This window comes from Larimichthys crocea, chromosome X (assembly GCF_000972845.2).
Source record: "Larimichthys crocea isolate SSNF chromosome X, L_crocea_2.0, whole genome shotgun sequence".
Taxonomy (NCBI): Eukaryota; Metazoa; Chordata; class Actinopteri; family Sciaenidae; genus Larimichthys; species Larimichthys crocea.
The window spans coordinates 2005911-2032577 of record NC_040020.1 but is presented as its reverse complement, the minus strand read 5'-3'; the positions used below and the strand labels follow the sequence as shown (position 1 = coordinate 2032577).

Here is a 26667-nt window from a genome sequence, read left to right as displayed (position 1 = left end):
ACTTTGAAGTCGAGTGGAGTTGCAAAAACCATCAAACACTATGATGAAACCGGCTCTCATGAGGACCGCACCAAGAAGACCAAGAGTTACATCTGCTGCTCTAAAGATAAATCCATTACAGTTAGCAGGCTTAGAAATCTTAGAGTAACCACACATCAGATAAGAGTCTGCATTTTGCCTCGCAGACTTCAAGACACATCTCAACATCAACTTTTCAGAGGAGACTGTGTGAATCAAGCACTCATGGTTGAATTACTGAAGAAGAAGAACAACAACAAGAGGATTTCTTGTGTCAAGAAACACAAGGAATGACCATTAAGTTAGTGGAAATCTGTACTGTAGTCTGAGATTTTTGGTTTTTGTGAGACAACGAAAAGGTGAACAGATGGTATCTAGATCTAGATATGTTAATGTCGTCAGAGGTGTGATGGTGTGGGGTGCTTTGCTGGTGACGATGTTGCACATTCATTCAAGATACAAAGAATGCTTAACCAGCATGGCTAGAAATAATAGAGTGCTGCATCAGATGACCTGGGCTGTCCAATCATCCATCCTAAACCCAATTGAGACAGTATGGGATGACTCGGACCGCAGAGTGAAAGAAAAACAATCAACAAGTGCTCAGCATTGATGGGAACTCCTTCAGGACTGATGGTAAATCATTTCAAGTGACTATCTCACAAAGCTGACTGAGAGAATCAAAGCGAATCAAAGGAGACTACACTGTAGAATATAAAATATGAAACATATTTCGTTTTGGTTGATTGTTTTCAGTTTGTCACAATAAAAGCTCAATGTTTTCCAACATTGTTCTCTAATTGTTTGAATATCATACTGTGTAATTAGTCCATATATACAGCGTATAACAGTGGTCTGAAAATGGCTCTTCTTCATACCAGCGAGCGACAAAAGTCAGAGTAAAATGGCACTTTAAGCACCACAGCCAAGTTAATGGATCATGGAGAGCAAATTGATAATAAATTTAACTTCAGTGGTCATTAATCACTCAGTTTCAGTGCTCTGGTGCAGCATATTCTCTGAATAAGTACTGACTGAATCGGCCTAAAGAAAAAAAATATTAGAAGATTACAACTTAAAGTTTAAATCTTTTTTTTTTTGATATTTTTTGGCCTTTTTCAAGCTTTATTTTTGACAGAGATAGCTGAAGAGTGACAGGAATGTGGGGAGTCGGATTTGAACCGATACATGGGTCGGATGCTCTACCAACTGAGCTAACTGACACCCCGGAAGTTTAAATCCTTTTAAATTCTTGAAATGTTACTCATGGATATTTATTATATTGATGTAAAAAAAAAAGACTGGATGCCCTTCAGACTGGCACAATAAATTAATGTTCTTTTTCAGACTCATTGTAGACGAAAGCATTAGAAATAAATTAAGCGAGACAGACAGAGTGACCAGGCCAGTATTGATGCACAAAGCAAGACAAGGACTCTGGAGAATGGACAATTGCCATCGCAGATGAAGAACAAGAAAAAAAAAGGATGCCTGAACACTATTAATAAACATGAAAGGAAAGGAATAGATGTCAAGCAAGAGAAACAAGTAAGCAAACCAATAAGACAAACAAGCAATCTATACAAATCCAGGCCCTGTCCTTTGTCCATACATAACTAAATTATCCAGAATATTTAACATGACTCTGGATTTTTTTGCTTCTTTAAAGCTGGCTTAATTTATATCTGAAGCTGTTGTAACAAGTCCTTAAGCCGAAAAACCTGCAAAAGGGCAGGCTTATTGACAGTTAGCTGGATCATCCCATGCCTTTAAAAGCCTGCTTCTCCACACAGAAAGTCATTTCAACCATGGCCAATCCATCCTTGAGAGAGTTACAGATCAATGTTGATGCAATAATTGTCAGAAGAGCATTCAGAAGGGAGCACAGGACGTGAGATCTGTTGATCTTATTTTTTGAAGTTTTTTGCTGAAAAGATGCCATGGCTGTATAATTCCCTCAAACAAACTACTAGAGCCACAAATGTGCAACAACACTTGTCGCAGTAATGCTCTAACAAGTACACAGACTGGTGCACTGCACTGCGCTTTTCTTGTGGTACATTCTTGTACATAGTCGGTGATACGGAACAGCTGGGGGAAAAAGTGCTGTGCACAACACTGTGAGGAATGTGTACTTAGCTCTAAGGAGATTCTTGAACATTTTCATTGTGTTTCCAGACCATCTTAGAATATGGGGCAGTGGACAACACACACATTAAGACAAAGTCTCCATCTGGCACTAATGAGGGAGACTCTGTGAAGCAGAAAGGGTCTCAAAGCATACATGTAGATGCAGTACCCTAAAGTAGCCTAATTAGATGTCTTCTAATAGACCTGCCTTCACTTATTTACAATTTCCTGATGATGTGCAATGTTTCATGTCTGATATAGTAGGTTAAAGCAAAATGGCCTGGACCTGTGATTCCATAAGAAACATGTAAGTGGTAGAGTATATAAAATACAGGCATCTGCATTACTAATTTGTTGGCAATAATTAATTTAACAGGTCTTTTTGATTGGATCCCACTCAGAGCCAGAGGTTACGCATGTAGGCCATGATTTCCAGAATCAGCCTCAGGGCCACATACTTACTACAACACAGCCATGACAAGGCCTTTTGGTGATTTTGTAGCCTGAGGGTTGCAGCTAACAGGGCTTGCACAGTGTTTGCTGTATATTATATTTGAACAGAAAGCAGCTCAGTGATGACCTTGAACCACTGCACCCTGACCAACCCAAGGCTGCAAGGAACAGGATTTGCCCCATTATTCTAGTTGAGGATAATCTCATTCTCCCCATGTTCTCCTCACATGGAGCATCACTCACTTGGCTTTTTATTTCTAAAAGAAAGAGGACAATGACAGATGTCCTGAATAAACTTATTTTCACCTCTGTCTTTACATCTTTACTGTTGATTCAGGAATCGGAGAGATATGTAGGTTTCAATTAGGTGAGGCATAATAGCTGTTTATAAAGCAAATGGCTTTTTCAGTTCCCTTACTAAATAGATCTCAATTGCTTTTTCAAATGACAAAAACTCAAGAGCACTTTGATTCAGCTGTTTTGGTTGGATGTGTAACACCTGTTCATTTTGTAAAAACAGTGTCATGAACTCAGTTGTAAGTAAATATCTTTGGATAAAAAACATCTATTAAATGATTCAGATTTAGAAACTTAAAATAATTTGTGCAGTGGACCTTTATACAGTACAGCTAAATAAATGAATGTTCATCTTTCAAAAGCATGAAGCAATTACACTCACATTCAATGGATAACATTGCATGGCGACACTGCAGTGCCTTTCATGAAAAGATAAACACTACAAAGACACATGAAATAACTGAGCGACTGGGTAGTGTGGCTGTTACCTCCATATTAGGTTAACCCATTTCAATCAGTGTGACCTCCTTCTGCAAGTGTCAGCCTCCATCTCATACCACTTACCATATGCCACCAACCCAGAATGATATGACAGAATGCTGCACACAACATATTACAAATGTCATTATCTTTGAAATGGCCACTGAGGGAAAAGATGGATACTCTCAACAACTGCTGATGCGCACAATATATCTGTCAGTGTGAACGGTGGAGGAGCAGCTTCTGGCACTGGCTTAAAATCTTTTGATGCACCAACTGGCACAGATTCTTTGCAATGGCATCATCAAGGCGATGGAAATGCCAACTTTTAAAATGTGAGACAGACTTATGATAGTGCTGAGGTAAAATCAGCAGAATTGTACTGAAACATGATACTGGGATTTAAGTTCTGAGGCTTCTGAGTCTAAAAATACCAACTTATGTGTCAGTACTTGTTAGTAAGTGTCTCTATTAGAGCAAGATAGAACTATCAGAACAAGAGCTAAAGTTGAACTACCTGCTGTACCAGGACAAGATCCTAAAAGATGCAGAATTTTATCACTTCAACATCATGGCTAACTATTTATATCAATGCCTTTCCCCGGGAATGTTTTTTTACTTCAACTTTGGACAGCATAATAGTAGGCACAGGTGTTATGGCGCGTGTGTCAAGTGATACTGCCGAATTTTTAAAAGCTATTTGAACAGTTTCCCCTGTCGTCCTGGAATAGTCACCAACCTGAAAGATGTTGCCAATATTTCTGCCAAGTGCAGGATGATGATTAAAATGGCACATTTGTTAAAACCAAGAACAAAACAAAATGTGCTGAGGCTTTTTTAGGTGAAGATATTCTGCTTAAACCATAAAAAAAACAACTGTCATCTACACAAAAGATTTTGCCAGTATCATAATAGAAGAAATTCCAAATCTCTATTTTTCAGCTCCATTGGGCTTTTGTAGTGAGTTTCAGCTCATTATCTAGCATCTAATAGACAGTTCTGATTGCTTTCATAGCGTTTTTGTTCTCATTTGACGCCTCTTCCTAGATTTAGCTTCTCTCTCTCTTTGGATACTCGACTGAGGTCTGCTAACCACTTGTTGCTGACTGTCCCCAGGGCCAAACTGGAGCCAGAGGGCAGTAGCTCTGGAGTAACCCTGCATTGGAGAGAAGGCAAACAACTCCACTGTGCTCTTTAATATTGTTGTTAAAGACTTTTAATTGGCTTTTAATTAGTTCTATATTGTGTATTTTTCCATCATATCAAAGCAGAGAGCTTTTTGAAAAGTGCTACACAGTAGAAATCAAGGGTATTATTAGTCGTTGCAGCAATAGTTATTGCAATAGTTAGTAGCAATACTAAGGAGTTTTTTCTTGGGTATTTCCAATTAATACACTATTCATCACCAGTTCTTACACCATCTGTAGTTGAATACAATCAGTTTTTTATGTGCGAATGCTTCAGGTTATGATGATACATTGATACGCTTTGTTTTCTTTGTAAATTTACACTCATTTTGAATCTCAAGTCCGCAACACGCTTCAAAAAAGTTGCAACAGGATCATGTTTACCTCTATGTTGCATCATATGAACAGTTAGTAAGAGGCAGGGAGCTGAGGACACTAATTGTTGAAAGTGAAATCCTTTCCAATTCTTTCTTTATATATAACTCGAGTAGCTCAACAATCAGTCTTTGTTGTTGTATTGCACGTCATAATGATTTACAGGATGGAAGTCTGGACTGCAGGCAAGCCAGTCTAGTACCTTATATTACGAAGCCATGCTGTTAGAACATGTGCAGAATATTGCATAGCACTGTTTACTACTAAAAGCAGGGACGTCCCTAACAAAGATGTCGTCTAGGTGGAAGCAAAACCTGTATGTACCTTTTAGCATTATTGAAGCTTTCACAGGCGTGCAAGTTACTAATCATACTATCACAGATCGCTTTTGAACTTTGCTCTGCTAACAATCTGGATGGTCTTTTGCCACTTTATCCTGGAGGAAAGGATGAGTTACAAAAACATTTTGAAATGTGTACTCATCAGACCAGGCACACATTCCCACTCTCCATCAGTCCATCTTAGATGAGCTGAAGCCCAGAGGCAGTGTTTCTGAGTGTTGTTGATATATGGATTTTCTTTGCATGGTAGAGTTACTGACAATGTTTATCTGAAGTGTTTACGAGCCCGTGTAGTAATATCTTTTATTCAGTCATGTTGCTTTTTAATGCGGTACTTCCGGAGGGATCTAAGGTCATGGTCATTTGATATTGGTTTTTTTGCACCTCCTTACCTGCAGAGATTTCTCTTGATTCTTTGAATCTTTTAATAATATGGATTGTAGATGGTGAAATCCCTAAACAGTGAAACGGTTTGTTGAGAAATGTTTTTTTTCCCTTAAAGTCTTGGACAGTTTTTGCACACAGTGGCCTTTGAAGGACCTCCCAACTTTCACGGTTTGTTGTTCCTGTCGCAACTATTTTTAAATGTATTGTACGCATCTAACTTAGAGTGAGTGTACATTTACAAAAAAACGATAGTTTGTCTGTTTTAACATTAAATAGTTTGTCCTGTATTGGATATTGATTAAACATGATTTAAAAATGATTCCATCATGTTTTTCTTTATTATTTTGGAATCAGGGTTGTATCATTGTATCCATTTACATGGGTTACATGGAACAGCTTTTTCAGTTACAGCCAAACTGCATCAAAAATTAACTGTGTAAGTGGTAATTAAATGGGAGGTAGCTTAGGTGTCTGCCAAAAAACACGAAGCAGGGTCATATTTTCCCGAAAAATGTGCTGTGTTGTGGCTTTGGCAGCATGAGAATCTAATAATCATTAGCTAATATATTTGCGAGCGGTAGTGTTTGACAAGTTTTTTAACAGCCTATTTCAAAAATGGAGGAATAATAAAAAAAATAAAATACACGACTGCTCTTGCCACCTGTATATATAATTTGGACTCAAAGACTCAAGCCTATAAAACTGAACTCACATTTTTAAAGTCATAATAAAGTACTTAGCAATTACACCATGAGCACAAATAAGTTATAGTATGTCTACTAAAGACCTCTTAAGTCATGTATTTGTTAGCAGAGTGATTTCTTTTGAATACTAAAGGAAGATAATGTGATAATATAACTTATAGTGGAGAAGACTTCTACATAGACTAAGACATGCCCTCCTGTGTAGTGCTGTAACGAGTATCTGTTAATCGACATCAGGCTGGCACCTTATTTAGAGTAGCAATCCTATACTGGATTGGTAAAAGGTCAAAACCACAGTCACTTGCGCTGTCAAACTGTCCTTGAGTAAGACATTCAATCCCCTGGCTACACAGTGATTGATTCTGTAAGAGAACACCAGCTACAGTAAATGTCTCACTTGTAAACAAATTCCTAAGACAGAATTTTAACTTTCACATGTTGTTGTTGTTTTTGTGATGGATAATAAAGTGCATCAGAAACAGGCAGAAGTTTGTCTAGAAGAACAGTTTAGATGAAATGTTGCAAATATCTGGTTTTACAAATCAATAAGAGCCAATTTAACATTTCCCTCTTTCTCCCTTGAACAGCTCTTGCTATCCATTTTCTTTAAAGCACAAGACTTCCCTTCACTGATACACTGTAATAACTCAAGTGAATTCCCAATTTAGCTAAACTGGCTCTGGTGGGGCAATAACATTGGTAGAAGAAAATAAAGAACGAAAGCTCTCACTCTAAATCTGTGAGTGTTGTGGAGTCTGGGAACTTTGTGTCTGCAGCAAGCAGGAGACTAATTTATAAATCCCAGCTTTACCACCCCCTGGTTAGAAGTGACAACACATCAGTGACAGACACATAGAGGATAATGCATCAGTCATTAATTGGACAACTGAGTCAAGAGAACACAGAGTCTGATAAAGGTTAAGGACAAGACGTCTTGTTGTGATTGCTTTCTCAGGTCTACAGACTTCTGGTTATCCTCCCCCTCAAACTTGCAATACATGTTCTAAAATATGAATTATGTAACTCCTTATTCACCAAAAAGTGAAATTGGAGTGGCGTGTACTCTCAACAGGACTTTAAAAAATTGCCTAATCCTAATGAATGTGGCTTTCACACTGGCAAAAGAAATCTTGCATTTAAAAAGCTGTCTTTTCTTTTTGGAGCTGAGCAATTTTGAATGTAAATTTTGAAAACTATTAGTCCAGGGCGCAACATGGGGACTACATAATGATCTATCTGGATCCATCTAAGATAAAATCGAGCAGGTGCGTGATGCCGAGGTCCTCCTTAAAACAAGGCGGCATCTCAATACAGTAGAACATATTTCTATGAAGAGATTCAAGATATTAACATTCAAGAGTAGCATTACATTCACAAAGCTACATAGTTGGTTAGTTATGTTAATGATGACAAACTGCTGGTAAGCCACACGTCGTGGAGTTTTATGATGCTGAAATTGACATGGGGCAACTCGCCACTCTGTTGGTCTTTTTTAATTTGATGGTGATTTGGAGGTTCTTCTTCCACAACGTCCTCTTAATGTACAAACACTGGCATGCAGAGAGTAGATTAACCAGATGACAGACAGAAGTTTATTTTTTTGTTCTATCACCAGCTCACTAAATAAACATTGTTTAGCTTCAGCTCAGCAAATCAGCTGGTGTCTTATCATGGAGGGTAAAATCAGCAGTGCCTGGGTTACATTCACACTGACACATTGATTAATATTTGTTTGCCACAACTTGTTAAGGCACAGTCAGTTATGCAAGTTGTAATTAAAATTGCATCTCTTTTAATTTGATGATTGCACTATTTCAAAGCACAATTTCGACATAAAAGGAATAATCGTTCCATTTGATACCCTGCAAACTGATGGCTAAACAGAAAATCTAATATTATCATTTTTAGTTGTTGTAAAGGAAGATCAAATTCAGGCTAATGTCTACTAAAATAATAATTATCTGGCATATTAACCTTACACCTTCTATTGTGTGGAGGGTTTGCCCTGTGGCCAGGCCAGGAATAGATTTTTCTTGTATGCGTGAGAGAGCGTGTCTTTGACAGACACCATTAATCACACTTTGAAAATAATTTGCTTGGGATTCTATAGAATAAATTTGTAATTTTCATGAGCTTATGCATACTTAGTATGCCCCAAAACTCTATCCATTTCTCCAGCCATCCATGCATTCAATTAGGTGGAATCCTCTGCGAAACCAGGTAGGCTTTTCTTTCCCAAAGGCATGCAGGAAACCTTGTAATCTACACATAATTGGCGACAACTCAACCATGTTCTTATAAACAATGAAGAAAGTGGTATGGATATGCTATGGAAATCTGCACTGCATGTATATGTTGTCGGCAAATATTCTATAGTAGGTGTCTGGGAAAATGTTATTAGATTTATTCATGGAAACTATTCAAGTACACAATCACAGAGTGAAAAAAGGTGCATGAAAACACCTGAACCCAGACATCACCTTAATTGGAATATAGCCAGAAGCTAAGGTACTCAGTGTCTGCAAATGTAGTCAAAGTAATATTAACTAACTCAAACGCATTGGTGCATTAAAGTGATATGACTCAATATTCGCTCTGTGATGCCGTTGCTGTTTTTCTATTTGGCATCCATTCTGCATCTGCGAGCTCCCATATGTTACATTAAACAATGTGACTCCTTCATAGGTTACTTTTTATTCATGATGTTCATAGAAGTGACTTTTTTTCCCCAAACAATACACATATTGTTGGTTTGTTCTGCTCAAAATGAGCTTTTGTGTCAACCTCTCCCTAAACTCAGAGGTATATTTCACAAGTCAGGAGCCAAGTAAGAAACGTAGATCACAGTTTTATGCTGTAGATGCTGGTTGCGCTAGAATTATCAAATTTGATTGGTTTGCTGTTGGAAAGACTTATGGTAAGTTTTTTCCTCTTCATTGGCAGTAAACACAACACTTTGGTGTGCCAAACAAACATGCCATATCCAGAACATTTTTGAGGATGCACTTACCCTTTAAAATCATCAAGTTTTAGCTGAGAGAATAACTTCATCAAATATTTAATATTCTCTCATTCTCTTTTGCTACATGAAAAATGGTAACGGTGAGTACCTTCAATTACAAGACACTTACACTTTGATCACACGTATCAATTCACCCACTCAGTTCATGCCTAAAGAACTCATCTATTTATATGGAAATTATTATTTCTTTCCCTGCTGCCACATTCGAGTTTCTACCTACACAGTCGCAACAGTCTATAATGAAAAGCCTGCCACTCTCTCCATGAGGCTCTGCACCTTGCTGCTGCATTGAAGACTAGGCTCTTTTGACTCTGACTTTTAAATGATGTTATCCATAATTCATTATTAAAAATATAGTGTCTGCCTAACACTTCTCAACATCTATCTACAAGATGGATTGGCACAAAATGTCCTCTAGTGCCACCATGAGGTTCACATATGTGATCTATTGGACAATTGGATGGATAGCCTTTAAACTGGGTACATATATTTGTGCTCTCCAGATGATAAATCCTAATATCTGGGGTGATTGCTTGACTTTTCCTCTATTACCATCATCAGATCAAAAATCATATTTGTCCAACACTTTGTTTTATGACGAAATAGCTGCAAAACGAATGTCATTCCCATCAGTAAGCTGTACTTGCTAATTAATCATCAATCAACATCCCCCGTGCTTAATGACAGTCATAGCTGAATGGATGACCAGAGTGTCAGAAGGAGTGTGGAGAGAAAAAGGTGACATGGAAGAAAAAGTGATGAGAGGGTAAAGATTAAACCCATGCAAGGCCAACCAGTACTCGAGATTGGTCTTTATAAAAAAAACAGTTTGAATTTAAAGTTTCCATCCTGTTGGAATTATTATTTTTGCAACACTGCACCTGAAATGGCCACACTAAACAGCTCTGCAGGGCAAACGTCATGTTTAATCACAATAGTATAGCGTAGAGAGATGAGTAGGCAAAATTCAAATTAAATCTGTATTCTGCAAACCTGGAGAAACCTTTCAAATTATGCACTGTGTATTTTTTATGTTAACGTTGGGTTTCGATAATGTGCTTACCCCCAAGAGTGTCATAATTTGTCAAGGTGGAGGAGCTTTTCACAAGCTTGATGAAGAGCTCCATTAATTGTTGAGGGTTTTTTTTTTTTTTTTTTTTTTGCAGAGGGGAAGGAGAGGGGAGTGGAGCAGAGAATACAACCAAAGACAGGGAGGAAGAATAATTGTTAGAAACAGTTTTCATTTCATCAAAGTCCTGGAGCCCAAGGAGACAGGGCCACAGTCATGAGAGGTGGGAGGGAGGAGGAGGAGGATTGGGGTGGGCGTTGGGGGGGTCAGCTGAGGAATTAATTGCAGAGGAGAAATTATTACTGAGCTGTGAGCTGAGGGAGAAGGGATGAAAGAGATGAGGTGGTGGCAAGGCTCAGGATGGAGCAGTGGGGTCAGTAAGAGAGTCTAGAGTTTCTCTTTTAATGGGCAAACATCACATCACATCACAAAACCGATTCTGTGAAGATGAGAATGATTAGAAAAGGAACAAAGAGACAAATTATTTCATCTTTTTACACATGAATATTGTTAACTCACCATCAAGAGGCTGTGATAAGTAAATAGGGCTTGAAAGAAGTCTCTTGAATCTCTAGCCAGAGCCAATATCACAGCTGTGACCACATCCAACTGTGATGCTGGCTGGTATAAAGTCCAAACGTAAATTCAAGTGATCTGCTATGCATACATTATCCGGTTAATAACATCTGATCCACAGGCATTTGCATTCACTCTTGGAACTAATAACTGTTCATGTTGTGTTGGTTTCGCTCACATTATGATCCATGGAGAGCCAATTCATTAAAAATCCCACACACTACCTATCCCGTCGTCCTGTTCCATCACCCGGTGGGTATTTTCGCATGACTCAATCAGTAGCGCAGAGCTGCTCAGGTCAACGTGGCCATTTCAAATGCTAAATGGTATAGTTCTGTATCTGGAAGTCCCAATCGTTGGCCTTTTATCATTCCATAAGTGACCTTTAATTATGTGATTTGAATATTTTAATATCATATTTGATGTATTCAGTTCATGAGACATCGCATACAGCATCAGATGTAGTTATATAAACTGTGGGGCTACCACCATCTTGATTGTATTCATCCTTAACCTAAACCATGTTTTATTACTTTCCACTTATCTTTAATATTATTTGTGAATCTTGGCTCAGTAGCACACACTGTCCACTAGGTTGTGGAGCAGAATGACCAAATAAGTGGTGTGCAGTTTATGTCTGTCTCCATAATAAATCAGGCTGAACTTGGACCAAAATGTCATCCAGATGTATTCTGATCAATTCAATTATCAATATATTCATTTAGCACCGAATCATAACAGAGGTTATCTCAGGACAATATTCATATACAACAGGTCTAGACTGTACTCTACCCAACCATATAGGCCTAACAATTCCCACCATGAGCAAGCGCTTGGTGCCAGTGGTAAGGAAACAATCAGATGGGTGTGGAGACATGATCACATGTTCTTACCAGGTCTAAATTGTGTCTAATTGTGCTGTGGAAACAACATGTTTATCACTAATTATCAGGGCAAGGCAGATTATTAGACTGGGTGATGTTTAATGTCCATATATATGTGAATAATTGGAACAATGTTAATAGAGAAGAAAAACAACATGATTATATACAGGCCTATTTGAAACTTTGGACTTGTTCTCAATTTCAATCAATTAAATATAAAAATTCTGACAAAATCACTTCTTTCAATCAATTAAATATAAAAATTCTGACAAAATCACTTCTTACGGTCCATGACTCAGAGCTGGCCTAGTCTGAAGGAGAAATTCAATCACACATAGCCGCCATCATCTTGGCCTTCATTTAACTGTCATCATGCAGTTTCACGGGGGAAGTTCAAACATTTCACCTCTGCTGATTGATGGCAGGTAGTTGGGTGAGTGGAATTGCTGTTCTCACCTCAGTTATAAAACAAGCCACCTCAGCAGATAGTAATTGCTCTGTGCTCTAAGGTTCATCAAAGCATTAAGTTATTGGCTTGATTAAAGTTATTAGTCACATAGAGGGGAAACGGAGCCGCGAGGATACCTTTCCATTTTTAGAATGTGAATCAAGACACTGCAAAAGGTCCTTAATGCCAACTGTGTGACTACAGGGCTGCTTAAAGAAATCCAGTTTCTTTTTTAACTAAATGTAGCAATAAAAGAGGCCAAATACTATTTAGTTGGGTATCCCCGATGAAAAGCTGTCAATACACTATTCTTTTCTTTTTTTCAACCTAAAATACTTTAAGCTCTTTACATTAGGATTTTTTTTTCCTGAGCAAGTGTCACAAAACCGAAGTAAAGCAGATCAGAGCAAAATAAATAAATACACTACACATCTGTGAGTCAACATTATTGTGGGGTTATGACACTCTATGCCAATATGAGAATACTTCATTAATTATCAGGCAGGTACACAAATTACCGGTATCTTATGCATGCTTTATTCATTGCAGGAGCTAAAGTTTGTAATTACTTTGATCTGTTCACCCAGACTGTCAGTTGTCTTTCTTACAGGAAGAAGCAAAGGTGGAGAATAACACATCCTTCTCTGCAGAGACAAACAGCTGGTGTTCATACTCAATAGAAAATAAAAAATTTTCTAAAAAAAGTAAACTTTTATCCCACATTACAGTTATTTATGTTGTGCACAAACAAATGTTATTCAGCTCTACAGTTTTGGTGTTTGGTGCCAGTACTCTTGATTTTTCATGATTTCATTAAAAGAGTTTTCCACATTTTAACGTTCTACTCCTACAACATTGTCAGAATCGTGATAGACAGCTTTTGGAAAAAAAAAGAGGATAAAAATAGAGCAGAGCCAGAAATATCATCTTTTGTTTTTAATGCATTCTTCTCTTCCTTGTCAAAACCTGGTGCTTACATTACCAACGCGACCACCGACAGTTGGGTCTGAGATTCAGGAGTTATGTTAGTAGCTGCTAATGAAGCCTCGAGCTGCTATAGTCTCCTGCAGAGATGAGGAGCTGACGACAGATGTCTGGTAAACTCACCTTAGATTTTTCTTCACTTCCATCCACACTACTTCACAAAGCTCCCTCTGGATCCACAAAAGGCTGTCTGTATACACACTGTTTCACACTTGTTCACATATGCTTTTCAAGTATAGGAAGCCGGTATCAGCTAAAAATGGTCACTGCACAAACCTGTCACGAATCAATTGTTTCAAGTTTTGAGTTTATTTTGAATCTATTTGTCAAGAAATGAAATTAACAAACACTTCAACTAAGAATAAAAGAAAAAAGACTGAGTATTTCTGTAATGACAGACAAAACCATAGAATACATAAAGACTGTGGCGATGTTAGGAAACCCAAAGAAGCTAAGGAATGAGAAAATATTGCTGTAGCTGTCAAGATTACAGGTCTGCACCATGACAGAAACACAAAGGAATAGTCAGATATGAAGTAAGATGCCAAAAAGAATAAATTAATAAATGTTTTGTTTCTAAAGTAAAACATGGGTGAGAGGATACAATAAATGTAATTATAGGTGATGTCACACTACCGGGTGTTGAAACTGTAGGATGTTCACCTCTTTAGCAACTACCGTGAAATATGAGGCAGCTGTTCTGACTGTGTTATAATTTGCAGGCCCATCACTAATGGTGAAATCTAAAACATTTCTCTATTATTTAGTTTGACCCTAACCTCATGAGTGCCAGTCAATCAAAGTAACACTTACACAGCACATATAATTTTCCATAGTGCACCCACGGTATGGTGCTTTTGTTCGAATGTTCTAGATTTTCTTCAATAGCCATTATGTGTGCATGATTTTTTTTTCACTACATGTGACTTTCTTTTGTGCCTGCAAGCATATATCGAATGTACAATACATGTGCCACTTACTTTTGTGCTTTAATAATTTAACCCTGACAGTTACTTAGTGTATATATGTTTTTTGTGTGCCTTGTGTTTTCTGTCTATTTAACATGCGAACAGGGATGTGCCATCCCCAGGAGGCGATTGGTGGACTAATTTCCAGTCCTGGCCCGTGATTGGCTGTAGCTGAGGGCACCTGACATATAAGGAGCCATATAAGATAATGGCCATCAGGTGGACACTGGCACTTCCTCATCCTCCCTTCTCTCCCAAATAGCGACATGTCCTGTTGTGAAAACTTTTGTATGAAATTAGAATTAGCTTTTTGTTTGAAGAGCAGGGGTGGACTGCCATTTTGTTTTGATCGTGTTTTCTCCTGTTTTTCGTTAGTTAGGAAGGTAAGGTTATTGTGATTTTGATTTTCTGAGGAAAGAGATTTAATTTCTAGATAGTTTGTTTTGGCCTGGGTCCACCCTGAAGATGATTCCTATTTTTCTTTTGTACATAACACTTGTTGTAGTGGCTACTTGGGACTTGGGGAAGATTGCGACACCTATTTCGTGTTATGCTCTAGGCCCCTAGACTGGGGCATAACACACCCTTTTTCCTTTTCCTTTTTCTATTTTACCAACCGAGACCCTTAAAGAGTTTGCCAAATACAGGGGATGCAACGCCACAGTGACACCTGTGTGAAACCCAAAGACACTCCACACTGACTGCCCTCAAACTGGAGTCCATTGCCTTTAGTGTAAAGAAAGAACACAACACACCATCATTCCCTCCTTCTTCCAACAAGGCACACCGTTTCCGTCTGGAAAAATTAAAATGTAAATTATATTTAATTACAGGGACAAGGAGCATCCTGGTCTAGATGCCAGGACAAATGCTTATAAATTATGACTGTCCTGATTTAATCAGCGTGTCCGGTCACCCTGTTTCTGGCAGGTGAAAAGAGGTGAGACACAATATCACAGCATGGTTCCTTGGCTGGCCATGGAGTTAGAAAAAAAAGACTTTTATTAAAAGGACCAAAAGGAAAAAGAAGTAATATTGCAATAGCTTCAAAATGGCAATGCAGTTTCTTGCATAACGAGTTGATGGACACACCAACAACCAATTATAATAACCTTTGACAAAAGCATCAATAAGGCTTTGGTTTCGTTGGATACAAAGGTTGAATCGTCTTTGTCCCAAGCTGCGCAAGGACACATTTTATTGTTATTGATGTGAATATCAATCAAACGTCAAAAGGTTAATAAAGGCCAATAAATTGATTGATTTATCATTTTGAGTTGGCTGTTTGATGGAGAACTCTGTGTATAGGACTCTGACATTGTCCCTTTCATTTCAAAACAAGTGCAGCAGCTAAATTGATGGGTGATTAAGGGGGGGGACAAGATTGATGCTTTCACATCAGCATAGCTGACCGCAAGCGTCGAAGGAAAGTTTAATCACAGGAGAATCTTTTTTTTCTCTGAATATATCATCTTCACCTTTAAGAGCCATTAATGCTAAAGATTCATCTTTCTGCTCTGTAATACTCTTTGTATTACTTGCACCGGTAGTACCAATACTGTCACCCGTAGACAGCACAACAAGATTAATGGTCTTTACATTTTCAATAAATGGAAATTATTTCAATTAAAGTGTGTACTTCTACAGGATCCTGACCAACAAGTCGAAAACAACAATAGTCCAAATAACTTAAAACTTTTGACTTTCATGTTGACCCAATATGTATCCTAACATGACACCTTAGAATAACAGGTGTAGCCTTGTGACAAACCATTTCGACTACTTGATCCAACTATGGAAGGTCCTGGTTCGAAACTATTCGATTTATATAGTAAATTATTGGTATTTTATCAATGGAAATTCAACTGACGCATCTGACAGCTGAACCTGACGTGACATGATCAGCTGATTGTTCTAGCATGAGATGTATCACTCCGTTGGAGTTGTTGGAACTAGACAAGCACTCAATCCACTCACATTTGTACAGTGGTGTTATAAAATGAAGACTTGGAGTACAGACAGTAACCGGACAAAAGTCAGGTTTAATTTCAGCCTGTCATTAAGTTACTAACAGAACACAGTGCGGTAAAGACGTGGGAGAGGATCTGTAATTTCATTAGCTTTAATACTGACTTGGCTCTGGACATTTCTATACTCCCGTAGGGGACATTCTTAAAATGACGTGATCTATTGCATACCCCACTGTCCTTTATACTCTGATAGCTACAGTATCTAGAAGAATCTGTGTTGTACAGTACATGACACCAAAGCAACGGTGCAGTTTGAACTAAAGCTTTTTGCTTACTTTGTTAAATGTAGTTCTACAGTAACATCACCACAGCAACAAATCTAGGCTTATTGGTTAGCTTGTTACTCAATGAGGCACAATGACACAACAAATCAATTCTATAATGTAGTTTATGATTGGGCTATATGGGCTTTGTTCAAATAAATTTAAACAAATTAAGTGTTTGTTCTCATCAATTGGAACTAGATTTTTTTTTTTTTTTAAGTGACAGCAATAACCAACAAACACTACGTATCACAGCAATGATTTATAATCCAAAAACAAATCACTGTTACTTGCTTGCGAATCAATTCTTTCAATTTACTTTGATCCTTCTGAGCTTTCTCCTCGGTCCATTTTCTCTAGACCCCTGTATGTGTTCACTGTAAACTTTGGCAAAAATTGTGATTATATTGTCAACAGTGCTGCTGAATAGTTCATTTCCCACCTATCAATCCTCTCCTGTGGTGCCACAGAGCAATATTGTCCTGTTTACATTCCAACCAATATCACTGAGCAAAATGTGCCAACCTGACAGTCTTATCCTCTGACAATATATCCTGTTGTAAATAGCAAAGGATAAGCAAGTAATATATTCCTATAGCCATTTAATCTCACTCATTGGTTCTAAAAACCACAATATGATACAGTGATAATGCTCACAACAAAAGTGCATTCCTTCAGCTACTTCTTTTAGGTCATTACTCTATATACAGTATTTGTTTTGATAAATTTCACATCCAAAATTACTCACAAAAAAAGGTCTTTAAGGGGATCTGTTAATTTCATCCTCACGTCTACACTTGTCAACACCTCCCAGATGAGCACACCTTTGTTAATTACCAGAGAAAATTCAACACCACTCTGGAGGGATGATGGATCACAATATGCATCCTTCAAGGCAATTATTCCTTTGTAGCACATGTAATTAAGTAGGGAAATATAATGTAGCAAATTAATTATAATTAATGGGGCTAATTTGAATAGACAGATTAAGTGTAGTGTTTTAATGCTCTCATATTTTACCTTTTTTATGAAAGCCATCTCAGTCTGAAACGTCCTCGCTGCCTCTCTCCACACATCAGTCTCTGGAGACCTGAAGGTGACGGAAGAGAGATGGTGCGGTTGACAACCCTGCAAGCAGCTTAATTTATAAGCACAGTCCTACACTGTCAGAGTTCGAGCAAACAATATGATGACACCTGTGGATGGTGTGGATGCGGAAAAAAAACAACCAAGTATGCGAAAACGACCTTCCAATGCAATTTTGCAGCCTAACATATCTTACACAGACTACACCCTTTAGGAATTATTAGAGCAAAACATGTAGGTTACAGCAGATGCATCCTTGTTTTAAATAATGTACATGCTTTAGCTTTTACCATTTTTTTGGTCTGCTGGGAAATAACCATATGAACTGTAAGAGGCATTGTGGCATAAAGTACAGCTGTTCCCCAGTGAAATGGTCAATGAAAAAAAGAGAACTTCTTTCTATACCTTGATCTTAACATGATCTTACAATGTTTTGTCTTGGACAACAAAGAATGAGGATAGCAATGGCAAGGACGATGATAAATGTCATGGCATCTTTAATATGCAAAATAATGACTGACATCTAGCGACCTTTGGAGCTACTTTCATTGGAAAATACTTGGCAATAATGGTAAAACTCTTAAGTTTTGTTGACCTGTCCATTCCAATTCCCCTACGCTCTATAATAATAGCAATGTCCACTAACGTCGTCCTTTGCTCCCAGCATAATTACTAGCGTCCTTTCTAATCAGACAGGGAAATGACAGGGAGTGGAAGGAATGACTGATACTGTCCTTCCTGTGAAGACAGAGTTGTGTCAACGTAGTGTCAACAGTCTTTAGATCTAATGTCTATCCTGAAACTAAGTGGAGTCACAGGTACCAGTGCCTACTTGGAAGAGTCAGTGATTGAGATGACAATATCAATAATGAAGATACTTCTGGTTTTGTTATTAGCTACTGAGTTACCACACTGGGATCCATCACACATATAAACACGGCTTCTTTCAAACGGGATCTGCATCTGTCCTGCCACTTATTCAGCAATGCCCTTGTGTTCTCAAGCTCCACTAGCCAAAGACATGCATCAGTGGTTGTCATTAATAATTTGAAAAAAAAAAAATTGACATGTGAACAAACATGTCCATCAATTATTCTCTTGCAAAGCAGTGATTGAGTGGTTCGGCATATCAACTGAATGGCTAACAAGGCCTGTCACACTAGTAACCATTTGCCAAGAAGAAAATGGGCGGTTAGATTAAAAGAGAAAGTTGCCAAGAAACAGCTCGTTCAGACATGATAAACATATGTCATTGTTATGATGTTGCCTAATCGTGTACAGACAGATGGCGGGCATGCTGGATTCATATAATGTGTGTAAATCAATTTAAAGGCTGACAAGGGAAGTAACATATAAATCTTGCTGTGTAATTCTCTAAAGACTTTATGGACAGACTTAGCCTGGGCCCCCTTGTTTAATTGGTTCATTTAAAGCAGTAAGTAAAAAATAAATAGTTATTACGTTCGCATTTGGTGTATCCTCATTTAGAGGTAAAAATTTCCCTGAAACTGTTATTTCTTTGTGTGGACTTATTAACCTTCAGATGGACACCGTAATGGTATCAGATGGACTTTTCCAGGCTGTATTGTCCAAGTTTCATTAACTAAACATAGTTTCTGGTTGAAGTTTAAGTCAACAAATTGTATCCTACTGATTCTACAGAAACTAAACTATGCATGTACTTAAGGTTCTGATGTGTAATCGTATTCAATTTCAAATTAAATGTGAAATCTTCAACCGAAAAAGTGAGATGGACCATCAGATCCGTGGGCAGTGCTTTATTTGTATGCATCCGTTTGTGTAATGCCTAGCAGCATAGAGACAAAGGTCAAACACTGTCTGGAAGACAATGGCCTTTACTTCAGTATTTCTCTCTCGGTCTCCAGCGTCCCTCAGCTCTTCAGCACTCTTTCACGTAAAGTCATATAGCAGATTTCAAAAATGACTACTACCTACCAGCCACTTGAGCCCTGTGTGTGATTTTTCCTGTAAGGACATGTTGCAACTATGTTTTTGTGTGTTTGTATGAGCGTGTGTGTGTGTGCTGGACGGCTATAGTTGAGCTGTGTGTGTCTATGCTGCAACCTGTCTGACACTCCTCTCGTTAGTTTGCAAATGCCCTGTCCTACAAATGACAGGCAGACACATGGGAGTGTGAATTAGAATTCACCTCTAATCACTCTCTAATTCACCTTCTGTCAGTCTGGAGGCTCGCTCACAGCGCTGTTTCTGCCACATAAGCGCTTTGTAGGTGAATGCTGATGTGAGGATTTCGAGCACAAGAAACCTCTCCACACACACACACACACACACAGTTGTAACTATATACCGCAGGCTCACATTCACTTGAACGAGTCAACAGATACACTAGCTATATGCACAGTCACTGCAGTGACCCTTCGCAAAACAAGTGTAGACCTGTGTGTCAGTTACTGTTTATCATATACATATTAAACATCATTACATATGGAGTCTGTTTTGTTCTACTGTGCAACACAATGCAAGAACTTCTTCTTATAATTTCTTCCTCCACAAACATTTCTTTCTGGGTTCCTCTCAAATCCTACATTCATTTGTGCAGTGACATTTTTCAAGCCGGAGAAGTCACTTTGCATTTGGAAGCAATTTCAGCGCTGATTTCAACTCAACGAGTTCTATATTTAGTGCACTGTAGTGCTCAGAGCTGAGGCGAGAGCTAGCATTATTGTTCAGTGAGCGTGCACGCAACGCTAGAGCATTAACAAACTCTGTGGTAATTTAAATTAACATCGGGCAAAGAGGTGAAATTGCTCTGAGTCTTATCAATATTCATTTAGTCCAAACACTTTTGTCCCAAAAGGTTTATGTATTTATTTAAGCCTGAGAGAGTTCATTATTGAAATGAAACATACAATATCTAAATCATTATACAGGACTTTAACAGGTGACCCACAACAATCTATTTGTTTGCTACATTATAATAGTAATAAGAGCACTAATACATGTTGACAAATAATTATCAGGCAACTCTAAATTGTCTAAATTTAGTGATAATTAACAACAAGTTGTCAACAAGTGATTTAAAACTAATCAACTGCACATGAAAAACAGAAATGACTAAATCTGTTGGTTGCATACAAACAGATTTAGTCATTTCTGTTTTCACTTTTTTTTTTTTTGATAGAAAGAAGTTGAGATGAAATGCAACTTTCAGTGAGGCCCGAAAATAAGTGTTAAAGCTTACCAGAACAATTTGTCGGCAGAAAGAAAATACCAATACCAAAAGTTCAAGAGGTGCAGCTGTTTCAAAGGGCTGCAAACGGAATATGTTTGAGTTTGAGGCTGTTGGTCAGGCAAATAAGACTTTTTAGGAAGTTACCTTGGGCTAAAAAAAAACAAAAAAGGATGAATGTTTTTTCTTTTGTTTGTTTATTTTTTCTTTTACCAATTTTAAACCAAAATGATTCAATGAAATGAAAACTGCAGATCATTAAAAACATTTCATTGTTGCTATTAGTAAAATAAAACCAAAACTACTACCACTAGTACCAAAATACCACTAGGTTATTGAGATTTTGGTTTCTATTTTTATTTTTGGTTGAACCACCTCCTTAATGTAGAATTCCACTTTTTCACAATTTATCAAACTATAGCTGTAAAATGACACGCATAAAAATGTCTCCTAAAATATTTTTTAAAATGTAGAACAGACCAAAATGATTCACTACATCTATTACTGTATGTAGCATCTTCATTTTATCCGATTTTGGGCTCATAAATTTAACTATGTAACAAGAAAACAAGGTGTTCATAACAGCTTGCGGTTGTCAGACCATGACAGGAAAACAGTAAATAAATGGAGTAAAGACTTTGATGAGGAAAAATGCTTATGAGACTTGCAAACTATTAACAAGGGAGTTGTAGCAATGAAGTAAGTGTGTGTGTGTGTGTGAGTACGTGTCTTCAAGAGAGAGAGAGACTGACGTTCACAGAAACACACAGATGGGTGTAGGCAGGTTGCTGCAGTAAGTGTAAGTTATTAGTCACCAAGGACTAAGGCTGAACTCAATCATTTGTCACCTTGAGATGCTAAACAGTGAGGTAAACAGAGCCAGGATGTGCTCTAGTAGGCATCACCACTAAGATTACAGTACATTATTGGCTTACAGGGACACCGTTAGAAGCACAATGCAAAATTACATATGCATTTCATCTACCATGAGGCTGTATGAGGCACACGGAATGAATGGAGACATTTCCTCCAAGGGCAGAGTGAAGGTTTTATTGCATAGCTTATTCAAATGAGTCATTAGCAGTACCAACCTGAGATTTTACCTCACCTCTGTGTCCAATTTACATTACACAGTGTGTGGGATTAACTCCTGGTATATTTTGAATAGATTAGGCTAAAGTTACATTCATCTATTCAAATAAGCTTTTTTTTTTGGACTTTTTTGTAAGCAAGCATAAACAGCCATTAGCTAGGTTGGCAACAATAATCATTTTAAGTGTTCCTTCTTCTGAAACAGTCTGCCAATCACAATCACAGGAGGACTTTAAATAAACGTGTGAAGCAGCACTCAGACCTCTTTAGAGTGACTACCTAACAAGCCAGGTTTGTAACCTGTTGGCATGTGTCAAAAATGAAGCTGGAAGCAAAGGCTGATTAATATAAGTGAAACAATACGTATATTTTTTTGCTTTACGTGTTAATAGGCAGTGCTGTGCTCGTCGTTAGCTGGCTGGAGCAGTGTCAATTAGTTCAGGGTCTGCCTCGGAGCTGAAATCGCCGCTTCCTCTGCCCGTGTAAATTTCAGCATGTTAAAAGAAAAGTAAAAGAACAGCTCCACGTAGGCACCGTGAGAGCGAAACTTTCAGTTTGATTAGCCTCATTTAAAAGCCTGAAATATACCTGTCAGCGGTGTGCCAAATGTTGGTCTCTTTCACTTAACTGTAATTTGACTCATTTTAACTAATGCTCAAGCAGATCCACCTCTAACACATGAATTATACTCAGACCATTGTTTTTCAGTATTTATGTATATTTCTTTGCTGCATCCATGTGATTTTTGCCTCAAGAGTGGAAGATGTTCCACATTAACACCTTTCTGCCGACAAAATCAAAAACACTACATGTATAAGCTGTCCTGTGGGTCAATGAGAAGATTTTGAGTATGTTTTAGCAGTGTGGGAGGAATTTTTTAGTGGGAAAATTATTTTTTGACTTTAGTCATAGAGGGTTGCTCCTGCTGCTGCTGTTGCTGCTGATAGCTGACAAGACTGTTTCCAAAAATTCATCTGTTGTAAAATAGTGTGTGGGAGTCCATACAGATGACATGTATTGCACTATATTCCAGTTAGGGAAGAATGATACGATGCTCTTAGTGTTTTTATTAGTGACAAAAGAACTGCGTAAATACAAAGTAAGATCTAAGATTTGTCTGCTTAACCAACCATCTGACACATTAACAAAACAGTGGCACACCTTTCATTTAAATGCTCACACAGCATGCAAGATAAACGATTGGGGGGGGGGGTATTTTATCTCTGAAAGAGATAAACCACGAGTTGCAGATAACACCAGTCCACTATAGGCTTCACTCGCTTTAGATGGAAATTACTGACAGGAAGTTAGGAAATGCAAGGATGAAGCACTTTAGTGAAGTGAGGAAAAAGTACCGCAGGTGGAATTTGTTCCCACAAAGCCATCACCTATCCTTCTGGAGTGAAAAATGCAGCACTTTAACAAAACCATAAAATATTCTTGCCACAAACACAAAAGAAAATGGATATCGGACGCCTCACTTTATCAAAAGTGAGTCAAATGTACTTTAGGCAAAAGTCTCGCTCTCTTCTGTGAGAAAAAAAAAGAAAAGAAAAACACCAGTGTGGAGTGAAAGGAGCCAATAGATGTTACGCAACCTCAAAACATGAAATAGATCCAGCCAAGTTGACAGGGTAGTCAAAAGGGCATTGTAGACGGCAGATGATGAATAGGGCTACTTATGCTGAAAAAGTAGCGAAAAACAAGCATCTGAAGAACATTCACAGTGACTCACTGCTTACCTTATAGCTGTATCTGGATGATGCATACTTTCTAATGAACTTTATTTGATTACTGGATTATTATATTCACATAAGTTCCAATGAAAATATGGGTCGCTACTAAAATCTGTTAATTGATGGCTGGTGACCATCAACTGTCTTCACCTTTAACCTTTGGGTTAGGGTAATCGGGATCAAACAAAGTGGCTTAGAACAAAACACATAACACACAATAAGTGGTGTTTGTTTGAGAAATGAGACTCCACAAAACAACTTTTTTCAAGCCACGAACCCAAAGCATCTGTATCGTCAACATCACCAGGGTAGCAAGAAACTTAGGGGTCATGGTTGATGACCAACTAACCTTCTCTAATCATGTCGCCTTTAGTGATGGCCTCCCAGCCTCCACAGTGAAACCTCTCTAGATGATCCAGAACACAGCAGTGCGCCTGGTCTTCAATCAACCCCAAGGGGACTGCTTATCGAGTTCCACTGGCTACCTGTAGCCACCTGCATAAAATCTCTAATGCTCGTCTACAAAGAAGTCTCCGGTTCTGCACCCACCTACTTGGATTCCCTTACATAGACATACATTACCTCACATCTGTTGCACTCCTTTAATGAACAAGCCTGGAAAAGCCCTTAGGAAATCAGTTCTTTTGATATTTAACAGATCTAATTTTACACCATACAATTTTTATCCAAAATGAAGAGAACAAAGACAAGAAAAATGTTTTTAAAAATCTGTAATCTCCATACCTAGTTCTTTAACAGAGTACAAGGCTTATTTTTTGCCTGTGATTTGACATGACATTGCAGAAAAGATGAACGAAATGTAGGAGGGTAAATGATAGTGTTAGACACACTTGACTGTTTTTTTCATCAGGAGAAAGGCGGGGTAAATTATTCCCTCAGAAGCTGAGTATGCCGTAACGGAAAGAAGAGAAGAAAGTTAATTGGCTGTCTCCTGGCCAACTGGGATCTCTATTCACTTTAACATGCAAAAGAACCACTAATTATAGGACACAATGCACTGCTATCTCCCGGCTCACTGCATAGTTTGCAGGTCAAACAATCAGATGCTCCCTGTGAAATCAGAGGAAAACACATCACGGTAAAGACGCTGTAATTAGCCTTCACTCTCCAATGACATGAAAGCCTGGGTGTTGATGCTGAGCGATACTACAAAACAAAAAGATAGCAACCTTATCTCCAAAAAAAATGACATTCATGTACAATTAATCTGCATTAGCAAACAACTAATAACCTCTTAGATTCTGATAAAAATGGCGTCAGTCAGTCCACAACTTTAGTCCAGACTGAAATGTCTCAACAACTGACTGGTGTTCACCTGACTTTTCCTATGGAGAACTATTGGATGAATTGCCATGGGATTTGGTAGACACATTGATGTCTCCTTGAAATGATGATCCCTTATCTTTTCATTTTTAAAAAAAATATTGGTTTGTCCAGTACTTTGACAATCCCACCAGTCTCAGAAGTACTTAGTTAGTTAATGATCTAATTATGAACTTTTTTTAGGTTATAAAATGTCCAACTTCAGATATTTAACATATCAAAAGTTGAGCATCACAATATTGGCCCAATTGGTACTGTTTAAAATCTAGTAGGATTAGATTAAAACTGACACAATCAGTTCGTAAAAGCAATGAGTGGTACCCAACTACTGAAAATTTAAACATAACAACTGAGCGAACATGTGCTAATAAGGACTGTATGATAGAGCAGAGGTTTCTAGAAAAGGTCATGAAGGTGGAAAGGAGAAGATCAAGATATGGATTTCTTTCCAGATACAATTTTCTATTTAAAACACAAACAAAAAGTCTGCAGAGATTCAGAAATAAATTACATTGCACATAAGAAATGAGTGAACATCAAGATTTATTCAAGCAGACATTTTAATCAAAGTTGTGGAACAAAGTTTGAGCATTAAAAGTGAATCTCCAAAAAGTGGAGAGTGGACAAATACTTGGTTTATAGCTCTTTGAGTCTGAAACTTAAAAAAAAAAAAAAAAGGCCAAGGTCAGAGAGGGCTCAGGCTGGGTGAGAGTTTTTTGTTTACCTTACCAGTTTCCAGAATAAATTTAAGATTTATGAAAAAGTAAGCACCAAAGTTAAGATATGTCCTGGCATGGCTCATCCTGCTGCAGACAGAGAAAGAGAGAGTTACAGTGGGTAACACTGATACTATTCAATTAAAGATGAAGCCAGGGCGGTAGTCAACGAGAGAAAATCTACTCTTCAACAAACTGATTTGTCGATGGGGAAAAAACATCTGCACTTTATCTCTAGATTAACAAATCAGCCACAGTGAAATGCGAATCAAAGTACAACGTTGCCAAGCAAATGTATTCCTGGAGTTTGAACGTTTATTTATGACTTGTATATGTAACATAACAGGAAATATATAAGTTAGTGAGTGTGGACTAGAATAATTAGAAGCCTACATAGTGATGAGGAGAAGTAATTATAGTGATAGCAATATTTAATGAAATATCAGGAGACTGATTCTGTTGCAAATTGTATTATGTATTCAGATAAAATGGAATAGGAAAAAGAAAAAAGAAATAAATAAAGCATAACAATTTTCAATTATGTGTATACACAATTCCTGGTGGAATAGTCCAACATCACACCATGCAGTGAAGAGAACCACTTATCCACGCAACATGTTTGAAGCCAAGTTCAGCACACTAAACAACAAAATAAATACAAAAACAACATGAAACATGGCAAAGCTTTCAGATTTGAGGTCAGGTCACACAGTTAGCAGTCCATAATAAATTATGAAAAATAAACTTTATCCATTCAGCTCTTCTGTCCTCTGAGACTCAAAGCTGGGGACTAAAGTAGCGATATGTGCTGGTTTCTTTTTCTGACATGGTGCCAAGTAGTTTGAAGTTGAGTACATGTTCAATAA

General features: G+C 37.8%; 1 long non-coding RNA gene across 1 annotated transcript in view; it reads right to left on the bottom strand.

Moving 5' to 3' along the window:
* The window catches only part of LOC113746718 (uncharacterized), a 196400-nt gene that overhangs the window by 108388 nt on the left and 61345 nt on the right, over nt 1-26667 (bottom strand). Inside the window, exon 3 of the long non-coding RNA XR_003463071.1 lies at nt 17637-17706. This is a non-coding gene — a long non-coding RNA (uncharacterized LOC113746718). The remainder of the gene's footprint in view (nt 1-17636; nt 17707-26667) is intronic.